The following is a 13,005-nucleotide window of genomic DNA, read 5'->3' as shown; positions in this document are numbered from 1 at the left end:
ATAGTAGCCACTAGCTAGCCACATGTGGCTATTTAAATTCAAATTTTAATTAAGTAAAATTTAAAATTCAGTTTCTTGGTTGTACTAGTCACAATTCAAGTGTTCAATAGCCACATGTGGTTAGTGGTTACTATATTGGACAACACAGATATAGATAGAACATTTCCATCATCATAAGATATTCTGTTGGACAGCGTTGGACTAGAGTGACTTTGGAAGCCATGCACTGAAGATGGCAAAGCTACTCTCAGTCTGGGGTCTTGCACAACTGCTTGAAGCTGAGCTTCTCATTGACCTGGAACACTCACTCCTGACTGTTGAAAGAGAAATTAATGTCTTTGTTCTTCATACTAAATTATTGCTAGATATTTTGGTACACTTTTTAGTATATTTTATTTTAGGACATTTAGTACTAAATGCACATTTAGTACATTTTCACCTTCTGCACTAATTAATACCGTTGGTTGACTTGTTTACTGTCTCTGTTCCCCAATAGACTCTATTAGGGCAAGATTATTTTTTCAGAATTTAACACAGTGCCTGACACATAGTAGGCCCTTAAAACACATTTATTGAATGATTTAATTAATAAATATGAGCACATAGGAGGGATAGCTACAATTTAGAAGATCAGTAAAGGTTTCCCGAAGGAAGGAACATCTAAGGTGAGACTTAAAGGGTTAATCAGAGGCAACAGAGGTGCAAGGCAGGAGGAAGAGGGTTCCAAATAGAGAGAAGACCCAAGGGGAGAGATCATGGAGCTTTGGAAAGAGGGAAGATTCAATAGGTTTGGAGTTGGAGGGAAGTAGGAGGTGAGAGGTGGTCAGGGAAGAGATCATAATGGGCCGTGTAAGCCATGCTAAGATTTTGTATTTCATCCTGAGGGCAGTGGAAGAGCCACTAAACAATTTTGATGCTTTTACTAAGCTATCTTAAAATTTTTCCAGTAAAACAAATGTTTCTTCTATTCTTAGAAGCATTTGAGTGAGGAGATTCATACTTTGGGTAAACCGTTTCTGCACTTAGCCAAGATCCTCATAGAAGATTACTTTGTGTCTAACCTAAAGCCCTTTTTTTTCTTGTGAGGAAGATCAACCCTGAGCTAACATCTGTGCTAATCCTCCTCTTTTTGCTGAGGAAGACCGGCTCTGAGCTAACATCTATTGCCAATCCTCCTCCTTTTTTTTCCCCAAAGCCCCAGTAGATAGTTGTATGTCATAGTTGCACATCCTTCTAGTTGCTGTACGTGGGACGCCGCCTCAGCATGGCTGGACAAGCGGTGCATTGGTGCACGCCCGGGATCCGAACCTGGACCGCCAGTAGCAGAGCATAGGCACTTAACCACTAAGCCACGGGGCTGGCCCCTAAAGCTCTTTCTTTAACCAAAGTATATTTCTTCATTGTTGTTTAGTGGACCTAAAACACACTTATTACCATTCTCTATCCTTTTCCCATGCAGTAGAAAGATTTTGAGGAACAGGTCAGACCCATGTGTTATAAGCTCACTGGGTTGATGTCAGGCATTTTGCTACATGGGGTAGTTTGAATGAAGAGGGGCCTGATACAACCAGTAAATAGGGACTGGGTAATAATGGAATCCCATTGCACTCCAAGAGACATAGGAAGACTGTCCCAAGTCTTGTCTTCCTTGGAACAACAATTCCAGGTTCTATCACCTTCTTTTATCAGTGATGGTGGAAATCTAGGGCCTTTCTTTGTGAGAAAGATAATACATGGAAAACAGACAAATTTTCTACATTTTCCTTTATCATTGAGGTGATTCTAACAATTTATATATATTTAAAGAGCCAATGTTATCAATAGCCTTCTCCTCCTGCCTCTCACAGCTCTCTTGTGAGTTCCAGATATTTATGTCCACCTACTAACGCACATCTTCATCTGTATGACCCACAAGCTCCAAGAATTTACCATGCCCCAACCCCTATTTATTATCACTCCCATACCCTCCCCACAAATCTGCTCCTCCTTCTTATTACCAATGACAACATAATGTTCACCTAATTACAAAAGCCACAGACTTGTGAGTTGTCCTTGACTCCTGCCTTTCTTCAGACCGCTCAGCCTCTCCATCGCCAAACTCAATCACATCTGTGTCCTAAGCATCTCATCCTCTCCAATTCCTCTAGTTGCTACCAGAATCCATATCCTCATCATTTCCTGTATCTAGCCCCAAGTTCCTACGATCTAAAGTGATGTTCCTAAAATCCAAATCTAATCTTGCCACTCCTTTGCTTAAAATTTCTAAATTTCTCCTTACTACTTAGAGGAAAAAATTCACACTCAAGAACAGAGTGCACAAGGCCCTTCATGATCTGATCCCTGCATACCTCTCTAATCTCATCTCTCACCCCTCCCCTTAGATCTCTTCATGCCTCCTCTTTAGTTACTAACAGACACAGTAGTTCCTGCTCCTCTTTGTGCAGCTGTACTTCCGCCTCTTTATTCACCTGGAAAAATTCTAGCTGGCCTGCAATGTTCAGGATGGGGAGCTTTTACCTAAGTTTATCCTTTCTGATTTCTAGGTAGCCACTCTCAATACTTAGAGAACATCATAGTTTTGTCATAACACTTAAGACACCATGTGAAATTGCTTCTTAACTTGCCTCCCTCCCTCACTAGACATGGAGTTCATTAAAAGTAGATATATATATCATTCACCTAAATAAAGTGCCTACCATAGTACCTGACACATAATAAATCACCCAACAGATGTTTGTTGAATAAACAACATTTGTTGATCATTTTTTTCAAGTTTCATACAGTCAAAATGGTAATATCATAAAGCCAGAATGGATTTGTTTGTATCTTGGGATGCAAGGATAGTTAGGGGCTCCACAGCCAGCAGCAAACCCCAGGACTAAACCAAGGTGGTAGGGCAACCCAGAAACACTTCTGAATGGTTATCTGAAGATCTGGTTCTGGCAAGGAAACATATAGGGTTGAAGTGAGGGAGATTTGGTGCCTTAACAACTACAACAATCTGTGGATGGAATATAATTGTATTATTTATTTATCTCTCTATACTTATTTATTTATATGCCTCGTCAAGCCAGGAAAGATTGGAGGTAGTTTATATAAACACATCTGATACAATAAGTTATTCTAAATAGAGGTAGAAATCAGGTCAAGGGAAAATAAAGGCAAGGAAATAAAATAAAGTCAAGATAATACCTCTTTTTTTCCAATAGATAAATAGGAATGATACATCTAATATTATAAGATAAAATTAAGGAAACCCAACCAAGTACAAAAATAATAAAAACATCTCTGAGGAACAGAAATAAAGCAGTAATTGGACAAAAACTAGGGGCTTGATTGACAACAGACCAGAATCAGGAATCAGGTTTAAGTTGGAGGACAGCAATGGGGTTCAACAACTATGGGTTAAACTGGGAGTAAGACTGCCCTATAGCTAGGACCTGGTTGAAGTTACATGGATCTTTGACTGGATTGATTATACTCCAACATCATCATTAGATGGGAGTTTTAAGCAACTAATATAAAACCTGGAGCCTCAGCAGATCAGGTAGAGGCAACTCCAAAACTGCTAGACAGGGAGAAGTGACCACATAGAGTAAGAAAAATACTAACACCAAAGTCCCATTCAAGATAAGCCTAAAAACAAAAATTCCAAATACATTTAAAAAAATGAACATTAAGAAAGACAGTTGACAAAATCAGCAATTAGGAAATAAATTTACTTCAGATAAAATGAAACTAACATAGTGATATGAAAATAACTTGTATATTAGTATATCTAGGATCCTCAAAGAGATAAAGGAAAGAATAAGATTAGGGAGACAGAGCACAGGAAAGAATGTAATGTAAGTGGGGAAGGCAGCTAAAATGAAACAGGAACAAGGGGATGTGAAAAAGAACCATTTAGCAGTCATGAAAATAAAAAATACATATAATTATGAAAACAAACCAATAAACAAATCAATAAATGAGGTCAGTTTTAGGTTGGACTTAATCAAAGAGAAAATTAGTGAATTGGAAGATAGTCTTGCATAATTTATAAAACACAGTACAAAGACATAAAAGGATACAATGAAAAAGCAGTTAAGAGAGACTGAGAGGAGGCTCCAATATACATCTAATTGAAGTTCAAAACGATGGATCAGAATTTTCCAAAATTATAGTAATTAGAGAAAGAGAAAAAACTCAGATTAAAAGTTACACCAAACTCTAAACAGTATGAATAAAAATAAATCTAAACTTAGACATTATATTGAAACTCCAGAACATCAAGGACAAAGAGAAAATTTTAAAAGCTACTAGAATGAAAAGACAAATCATTGTCAAAATAAAAAGTATTAAACTTACAGCAGATTGCTCATCTACAACAATGGATGACAAGACAATGGAGTCTTCAAACTGCTAAGGGAAAATAATTGTCAACCTAGATCTTCATTTTAGCTAAAATATAATTTAAAGGTGAGGACAAATAAAGACATTTTCAAATATAAAAGAATATCTGTGGGTCTTTTATATTTGAAAATGTCTTTATCACAGATATTCTCTAAGTGAATAATCAAAGGATATACTTCAATAAGAAGAAAAGTAAACCCAGAGAGAAGTGGGCTATCAGAAACAGTGATAAACAAAGAAATATATAATAATAATATAGGATGGTAAATTTAAATAACTATTGACCATTAAACAATAAGAGCCATAAATTGTGTGTTTAAAAAAGGATGAGATTAAAATTCAGGACAAAATAACAAGGAATACGAGGATACAGGAGGTTTGGGGGAGGAGAATAGATATATTAAATAGCTTTAGACTTTGAAAAAACATATATAACTAAATATGCATGTTTAAAATATAAGGATAACTAGTAAAGTTAGATAGAAAATAAAATTATATAGAAAAACACAATATATAGCTTCCAAAGTGGCAGTGCAGAAAAAAGAGAATTAATTTTTTTTTCAATTCATCAGAAGGTTGGAAAGGAGAACAATAGTATGGTAAGCAGAAAACATAAAATAAGATAATAAAAATAATTTCAAATGTATCAGTAATGCAGAATGATATATGCAGGATGCTTTCATTTGTATAATGTTTTAAAACTCACAAAACAATTCCAAGTGTTGTTTTTAGACATATATCTATGTGCAATCATATTAGACATTGCATGGAAATGATGAATACTCATTTCTGGTGGAAGGAAGGAGGGAATGGGATGGAAGCAAGATATACAGAGGACTTGTATTGCACAGTTCATTTCTTTTAAAAATTATGTAGCAAATATGAAAATAGATTAATATTTCATAATATGGGTAATGGGCTCACAACTATAGTTTTCTGGGCATTTGAAGTACCAAAATAACTATACCAAATATAATGTAACCTCCAAATTTTCAAATGAAAACATCTTTTAGAAAGATTCATTGGTCACTTTGAATACATAAACTTTCAAAGATACAGATGGAATAGTGAAAGATTTACTTACAATATTTAATTTTCTAATAAAGCTACATATACATATTTAAAACCACATGTTTTTGTGTGTGTGTGTGAGGAAGATCAGCACTGAGCTAACATCTGCCAATTCTCCTACTCTTTTTTTTCCTGAGGAAGACTGGCCCTGGGCTAACATCCATGCCCATCTTCCTCCACTTTATATGGGACGCTGCCATAGCATGGCTTTCCAAGTGGTGCGTCGGTGCGCACCCGGGATCCGAAGCGACGAACCCAGGGCTGCCGCAGCAGAGTGCATGCACTTAACCGCTTGCGCTGCCGGGCCGGCCCCAAAACCACGTTTTTTATAAAATAAAGTATTAACTGGAAATACTATTCTTTTCCTTGTGAAATAATTGTATTTAAACTAACCATGCATCTTTGACACCAATGACTTTCTTAGTAATCACTGGGATATGTTTCAGGCATCTAACAGTTTTCTAGGTCACATATCTTCATTTTCCTCAAAGTTGAGATACAGCACTCTTTAGTCTATGTATAATGATGTCACTGAAAATATCTAAAGCTTCAAGTTCCTATCCTCATATTAGGAGAGTTTAAAAAAAATCATCCTATAGGCTTATATTTACTATCCCCAAAGGTAACCACGTACTGCATCACTTTTTAAAGTGATTCTTAGAAGGCTTGCTTACATCAACATCTAACTCTTGTAATTGTAAGGTCATGCTCCCATACGTAATGACTAAATTTGCATTAAATTTGACTTACTTTTAATCTATTTTGTCAGATGATCATCCAAAATTACCACTGATTGAAATCATTGCCAACTAACATGTCTTGACCAAACAAGCATATTGTTGATCAAAATAAATATAGTAGAAAGTAAACCACAAAAGGAGAGACAGTGTAATGGCAATGGGAGACTACCTTATACCTGATATAGCCTTACATTTAGCTATTTACCCAAAGGTTTGGAATTATAAAGTATACTATAAAATGAACACTTGTATGTCCACCATCCAGAAAGTGTTCCTTTTCTAAGCAATAATTTTGATTTAGAAAAAAATTGGCTTTCAGTTCTGGGACAAGATGGTATAGATTCAATTTTCCCTGCTCTTCACCTCTAAGTACAACTAAATACTGCGGAAATAATTCAACAGACAATGATAAAAGGACTCTGAATGCTGGGTAGAAGAAGATGAACTGGCTAGGGACCTCAGGACTTGAAGAACAATTTTGTGGTGAGTTTCCTGAGTTTTCATTTTTTTTCTTTCATTTTTATACCAGGAAAGGGAAGCCCGGCAGTAACTTAGCAGGGAGAGCTGTACCCAGTGGCAGTGGCAGGCCAATCTACTCACAGCAGTGTTACCAGCAGAGTTAGTGAGGCCAACCCATCCCCTACACCACATCCAACAATAGCTGTGGGCTCAATCTGTCCATAGCAGGGGAAAGAGTGGCTCCTGAGTGGACCAATACATCCCACACCCCACACCACCCAGCAATAGGTAGACATTTACACAGGTATCAGTGGGGCTAGCAGGCTTCATGTTTCCCAGCCATCCACTCAGTGGTAGAAGGTGACCCAGGGCCATTGTCACCAAAATCTCCACCTAATAGCAGAGAGTCACCCAGACTCCATGGCTCCTGATACTACACTCAGTGGCAGAAGGGAGCCTAAATAGACTCTTCACTCCCCCAGAGGCACCTACATAAATTGAAATGGGAAACCAAATGGCACCAAATGACCAGTGAACAGTCCAAGGAAAATGTTCTCCTTCTCATAGATCTGGCATCCCTCACATCCCACCTAAGTACATCAAGAAGCTCGGGGCGACACCTTCCCTCCCTGCAAGTCACACCAGCAGAGATCTAACAGAAGCTCAAGTAGAGCCAGATGAATGAAACAGACCAGCATATCATTGCAAGGATTCAGAAAACAAATTGTCATTTGAACCACAACCCACAAAAGTGGGTAAGACAGAACTTACAAGCTAAACCTAAACAGGGCAAATCCCTACTAAAATAAAATATTTAAACACAGAGTCTCCTAAATAACATCCAAAATGTCCAAGATACAATTTAAAAATTACTCAACATACTAAGAACCAGGATAATCACAACTCGAACTGGAAAGATAATCAAATGATGTCAACAACAAGATGAATCTGATTTTGAAATATCTGACAAAGATTTTACAACAGCCACCATAAAATTGCTTCGACTAATAATTATGAATTCTCTTGAAACAAATAAAAAAAAGAAAGCCACAGCAAAGAAATAGAAGTTATAAAGAAGTTCTAAATGGAAATTATAGAACTGAAAAATATAATAACTGAAATTTAAAAAAAAACACTTAGATGGGCTCATAGTAGAGTGGCGATGACAGAAGATAGAATCAGTTAACTTGATAAAAGATCAATAAAATTTACTCAGTCTGACCAACAGAATAAAAATAGACTAAAAAAAAAGAAGAACAGAGCTTCAGGGACAATTGGGACAATAGAAAAATATCCAACATTCATATTATCAGAGTCCCAGAAGTAGAAAAGAAAGAATGTGGGACTGAAAAGGTATTTGAAAAAATAATTGTTGAAAATTTCCGAAATTTGGCAGAAGACCTAAACTTACAGAATCAAGCAGTTGACTGAACCCTAAAGAGATAAACCCAAAGAAATTCATGCCAAGACAAACAATAATTAAACATCTGGAGACTAAAGACAAATAAAAAAATCTTAAAAGCAACCCAAAGAAGCCACAAGGCATTAACTAGAGGGAATAACAATTCTAATGACAGTAGATTTCTCATCAAAAACAATGGAGGCCTTCTTGCCAGCCCGGTGGCATAGTGGTTAGGTTCACACACTCCACTTCAGCGGCCTGGGGTTTGCGGGTTCAGGTCCTGGGCGCAGACCTGCGCACCACTCATCAAGCCATGCTGTGGCAGCGTCCTGCATACAGAATGCGGGAAGATGGGCACAGATGTTAGCTCAGAGCTAATCTTCCTCAGCAAAAAAGAAGAGGATTGGCAATGGAGGTTAGCTCAGAGCCAGTCTTCCTCACTAAATAAATAAATAAACAAACAAACAAACAAAAAAACAATGGAGGCCAGAAGGAAGTGGCATAACATTTTTCAAGTGCTGAAAGAAAACAATTGTCAACCATGAATTCTATATCTGGTGAAATTATCCTATAGGAATGAAGAGGAAATAGAGACATTCTTTGACAAAGGAAAACTAAGAGAATGTGTTGCTAGTAAATCTATCCTTAAGGAATGGCTAAAGGAAACTCTCTAGAGAGGAAATTATAAAAGAAGAATTGCAACTTCAGAAACAAAAAAGAACAATGGGATGGGTAAAAATAAGGGCAAATATAATACAGTATGCTTCTCCTCATGAGTTTCTTAAATCATGTTTGATGGTTGAAGCAAAAATTATAATATCTGTTGTGGTGCTTAATGAATGTACAGAAAATACTTGCAATACTTACATTTTAAAAGTGAGGGTAAAGGGGCATATGTGGAATTAAGGTTTCAGTTCTTCACTTGAAATGGTAATAATTAGCTTGCACTAAGAAGTATGTATATTATAATACCTAGAGTAACCACTAAGAAAATTATACAAAGTGACATACTCAAAAATAGTATTAAATAAATAAGATAGAATCCTAAAAAAATGTTCACGTAACTTACAGGAGGGCAAGAAAAGAGAAACGAAGAAACAAGAAAGAGGAGAAACAAACAGAAAACAAATAATAAAATGGCAGACAAGGCTAACAGATTAATAATTATTTTAAATGTAAATGGTCTAAAGACACCAATTAAAAGACAGATTGGCAGAGTGGATAAAATATTATGACTCAACTATATGTTGTTTAAAAGAAACTCACTTCAAACATAATTACATAGGAATATTGAAAGTAAAATAATGGAAAAGATATATTACGCTAACACTAGTTTTTAAAAATAGGGGGCCGTCCCGGTAGCATAATGGTTAAGTGCGCGCACTCTGCTTTGGCAGCCCAGGGTTCACAGGTTTGGATCCTAGGCATGGACCTACGCACTGCTTACCAAGCCATGCTGTGGTGGCATCCCATATAAAGTAGAAGAAGATGTGCATGGATGTTAGCCCAGGGCCAATCTTCCTCAGCAAAAAAAAAAAAAAAAAAAGAGGAGGATTGGCAATAGATATTAGCTCAGGGCTAATCTTCCTCAAAAATAAAATAGGACTAGCTATATTAATATCAGCTAAAGTAGACTTCAGAGCAAAGAAAATTACTAGGGACAGAGAGGCATTACATAATTATGAGAGGATGAATCCATGGAGAAGACATAGCAATCCTAAATATGTATGCACTAAACAATAGAACTTCAAAATGCATAAAACAAAACCTGATAGAGCTGAAAGGAGACACAGATAAATCCACAATTATGGTGGGAACTTCAACACCCCACTCTCAGCAATTGATAGAACTACTAGATAGAAATACTACTAGAAATTGATGGAACAACTAGCAAAGATATAGAAGAACTGAACAGCACAATCAATCAACAAGATCTAATTGGCACTTATAGCACATTCCACACAACATGAGTAGAATGCACATTCTTTTCGAGCACCTATGGAATATTCATCAAGATAGACCTTATCTTGGGTCATGAACCAAACCTCAACACATTGCAAAGAATTGAAATCATACAGAATATGTTCTCCAACCATAATGGAATCAAAGTAGAAATCAATAACAGAAAAACAAAAGAAAATCTTCAAACAATTAGAAATTAAGCAACACACTACTAAGCAATCGATGGGCCCAAGAGGAAGTCTCAAAAAATTAACTACATAAAACTAAATTGAATTAAAATACAAAATATCAAAATTTATGGGATGCAGCTAAAGCATTGCTGAGAGGGAAATTTATAGCACTAAATTCTTACATTAGAAAAGAATAAAGGTCTCAAATCAATAATCTAATTCCCTGTGTCAAAAAGCTAGAAAAAGAAGAGCAAAATAAAGCCAAAGCAGGTAGATGGAAGGAAATAATAAAAATAAGAGCAGAAATAAATGAAAATGAATACAGGAAAACAGGGAAAATCAATGAAACAAAAATTTGGTTCTCTGAAAAATAAATCAATAAACCTCTAGCAAAACTGACACATAAAAAGAGAAGAGACCCAAATCACTAATATCAGGAATGAAATAGGAGATATCAATATAGATTCTGCAGCCATTAAAAGGATAATAAAGGAACACAATGCACAACTTTACTCTCATAAGTTTGATAACTTAGAAGAAATAGACTGATTTCTCAAAAACCATGAACTAACAAACCTCAGTCAAGATGAAATAGATAACCCAAATACTACTATAACCATTAAAGAAACTGAATTTTTAATTCAAAACTCCCCCAAAAGTAGTCCAGGTGAATTCACTAGAGAATTTTACCAAACATTTAAAGAAGAATTAATACCAATTTTACTTAAGTTTTTCCAGAATATAGAAGAGAAAGCAATACCTCCTAACTCATTTTATGAGACCAGTGTTATATTGATACCAAAACCAGAAAAAGACAGTACAAAAAAAGAAAACTATAGACCAATACCTCTCATGAAATTAGAAATAAAAATCCTCTACAAAATATTACCAAGTATAATCCAACAATGTATACAAACAATTATATACCATAATCAAGTGAGATTGATTCCAAGAATGTGAAGCTGGTTCGCCATTCATATATCAATCAATGTAATCCATCATATCAACAAATCAAAAAAGAAAAGTCATATGATCATCTCAATGGAAATAAAGAAAACATCTGAAAATCCAGCACCCTGCATGATAAAAACTCTCAGTAAATTAGAAATAGAAAGAAACTACCTCAGCTTGATAAAGAGCATTTACAGTAAACCTAGAGCTAGCATCATACGTAATGATGAAAGACTTTATGCTCTTCCCTAAGATAGCGAACAAAGTAAGGATGTTCACTCTCACCACTCATATTCACCACAATACAGGAAGTTCTAGTCAGTGCAATAGGCAAGAAAAAGAAATAAAAGACATAAAGACCAGAAAGGAAGAAATAAAATTGTCCCCATTTGTAGATCATCGATGTAGAAAATCCCAAGGAATCTAGTTTAAAAAAAAATATTCCTGGAACCAATAAGTGAGTTCAGCAAGGTTGGAGGAGGATATAAGATCAACACACAAAAATCAATCACATTTTATATACTAACAATGAACATATAAAAGCCAAAATTAAAAACACAATACCATTTACACTCACTCCAAAGAAAGAGAAATTCTTAAGTATACGCTTAACAAAACATGCCCAGGATCTGTATGCTGAAAATTACAAAAAGCTGATAAAAGAAATCAAAGAAGACCTAAGAAATGGAGAGGCATTTCAATAAATGGATTAGAAGACTCAACATAGTAAAGACGTCAATTCTCTCCAAATTGATATATAGGTTTAATGCAATTCCTACCAAAATCCCAGCAAAGTTTTTTGTAGGCATTGACAAACTTATTCTAAATTTTATATGGAAAAGCTAAAGCCCTAGAATAGCCAAAACAATCTTGAAAAAGAAGGGTAAAGGGAGGAATCATTCTACCTGCTATTAAGGCTTATTATTTAGCTACAGTAATCAAGGCAATTGGTATTGGTGGATAAATAGACACATGAATGAGGTAGAGTAGGAGGGAAGTGGAGATGGCAACAGAAAGATCCTTGTGGTAATGGAACCATTCTGTATCTTAACTGTGTGGATACATGAACCTACATGTGTGATAAAACTGCATAGATCTAAGTACACACATGTAAATGAGTGCAAGTAAAACTGGGAAAATATAAAGATTGGTGGATTATATCATGTCAATAACCTGGTTGTGATACTGTACAACAGTTTTTCAAGATATTACCATTGAGGGAAACTGGATAAAGGATACAAGGGATCTTTCTATATTATTTCTTACAACTGCATGTGACTCTACAATTATCTCAAAATATAAATCAACAACCCTAGAAGTCAGCTTCCTCCCCCACTTCCCTTTCCCTCCCTACCCCAGCTAGCTGTTAAACATTTACCAACACACACAACTGCTTCTCTTTGGAGAATGGACTTTGTGTTAGTAAAGCTCCTTGTGGTTTCTTCCGTGAGTGCCTCACAGGAGACAAAGTAGGTAGCTGGATGCAACGGAAGAGTCTGTGGCCTTGGGAGAGTAGCTTTACTTCCCCTGGCCTCAGTTTTCCTCACCTGTAAAGTGGAGACTTAGTACTAGAGGGAAGGAAAAATGAACACTTATATGGAACCTACTTTTACCTATGTCTCCTTCCTTCATCGTCTCAGCAAGCCCAATGAGCCATGCATTATGAGTCTCCATGTTTCAGATAAAGAAACAGAGGCTGAGAGCCATGCCTACCACAGAACAGAGCTGGGCTTAGAGTCCACAGCCCAGGCAGTTTTCATTACTTCCTGATGTCTGGAAGCCTATCCAACTCTCTGACCCTAAACCCTACAAGGTGGCCTCTCCCAGTGAAAAGTGAGTTGGGCAGGGAATGCCCAGC

This window comes from Diceros bicornis, chromosome X, assembly GCF_020826845.1.
Source record: "Diceros bicornis minor isolate mBicDic1 chromosome X, mDicBic1.mat.cur, whole genome shotgun sequence".
Taxonomy (NCBI): domain Eukaryota; kingdom Metazoa; phylum Chordata; class Mammalia; order Perissodactyla; family Rhinocerotidae; genus Diceros; species Diceros bicornis.
This window is presented reverse-complemented; position numbering follows the sequence as displayed.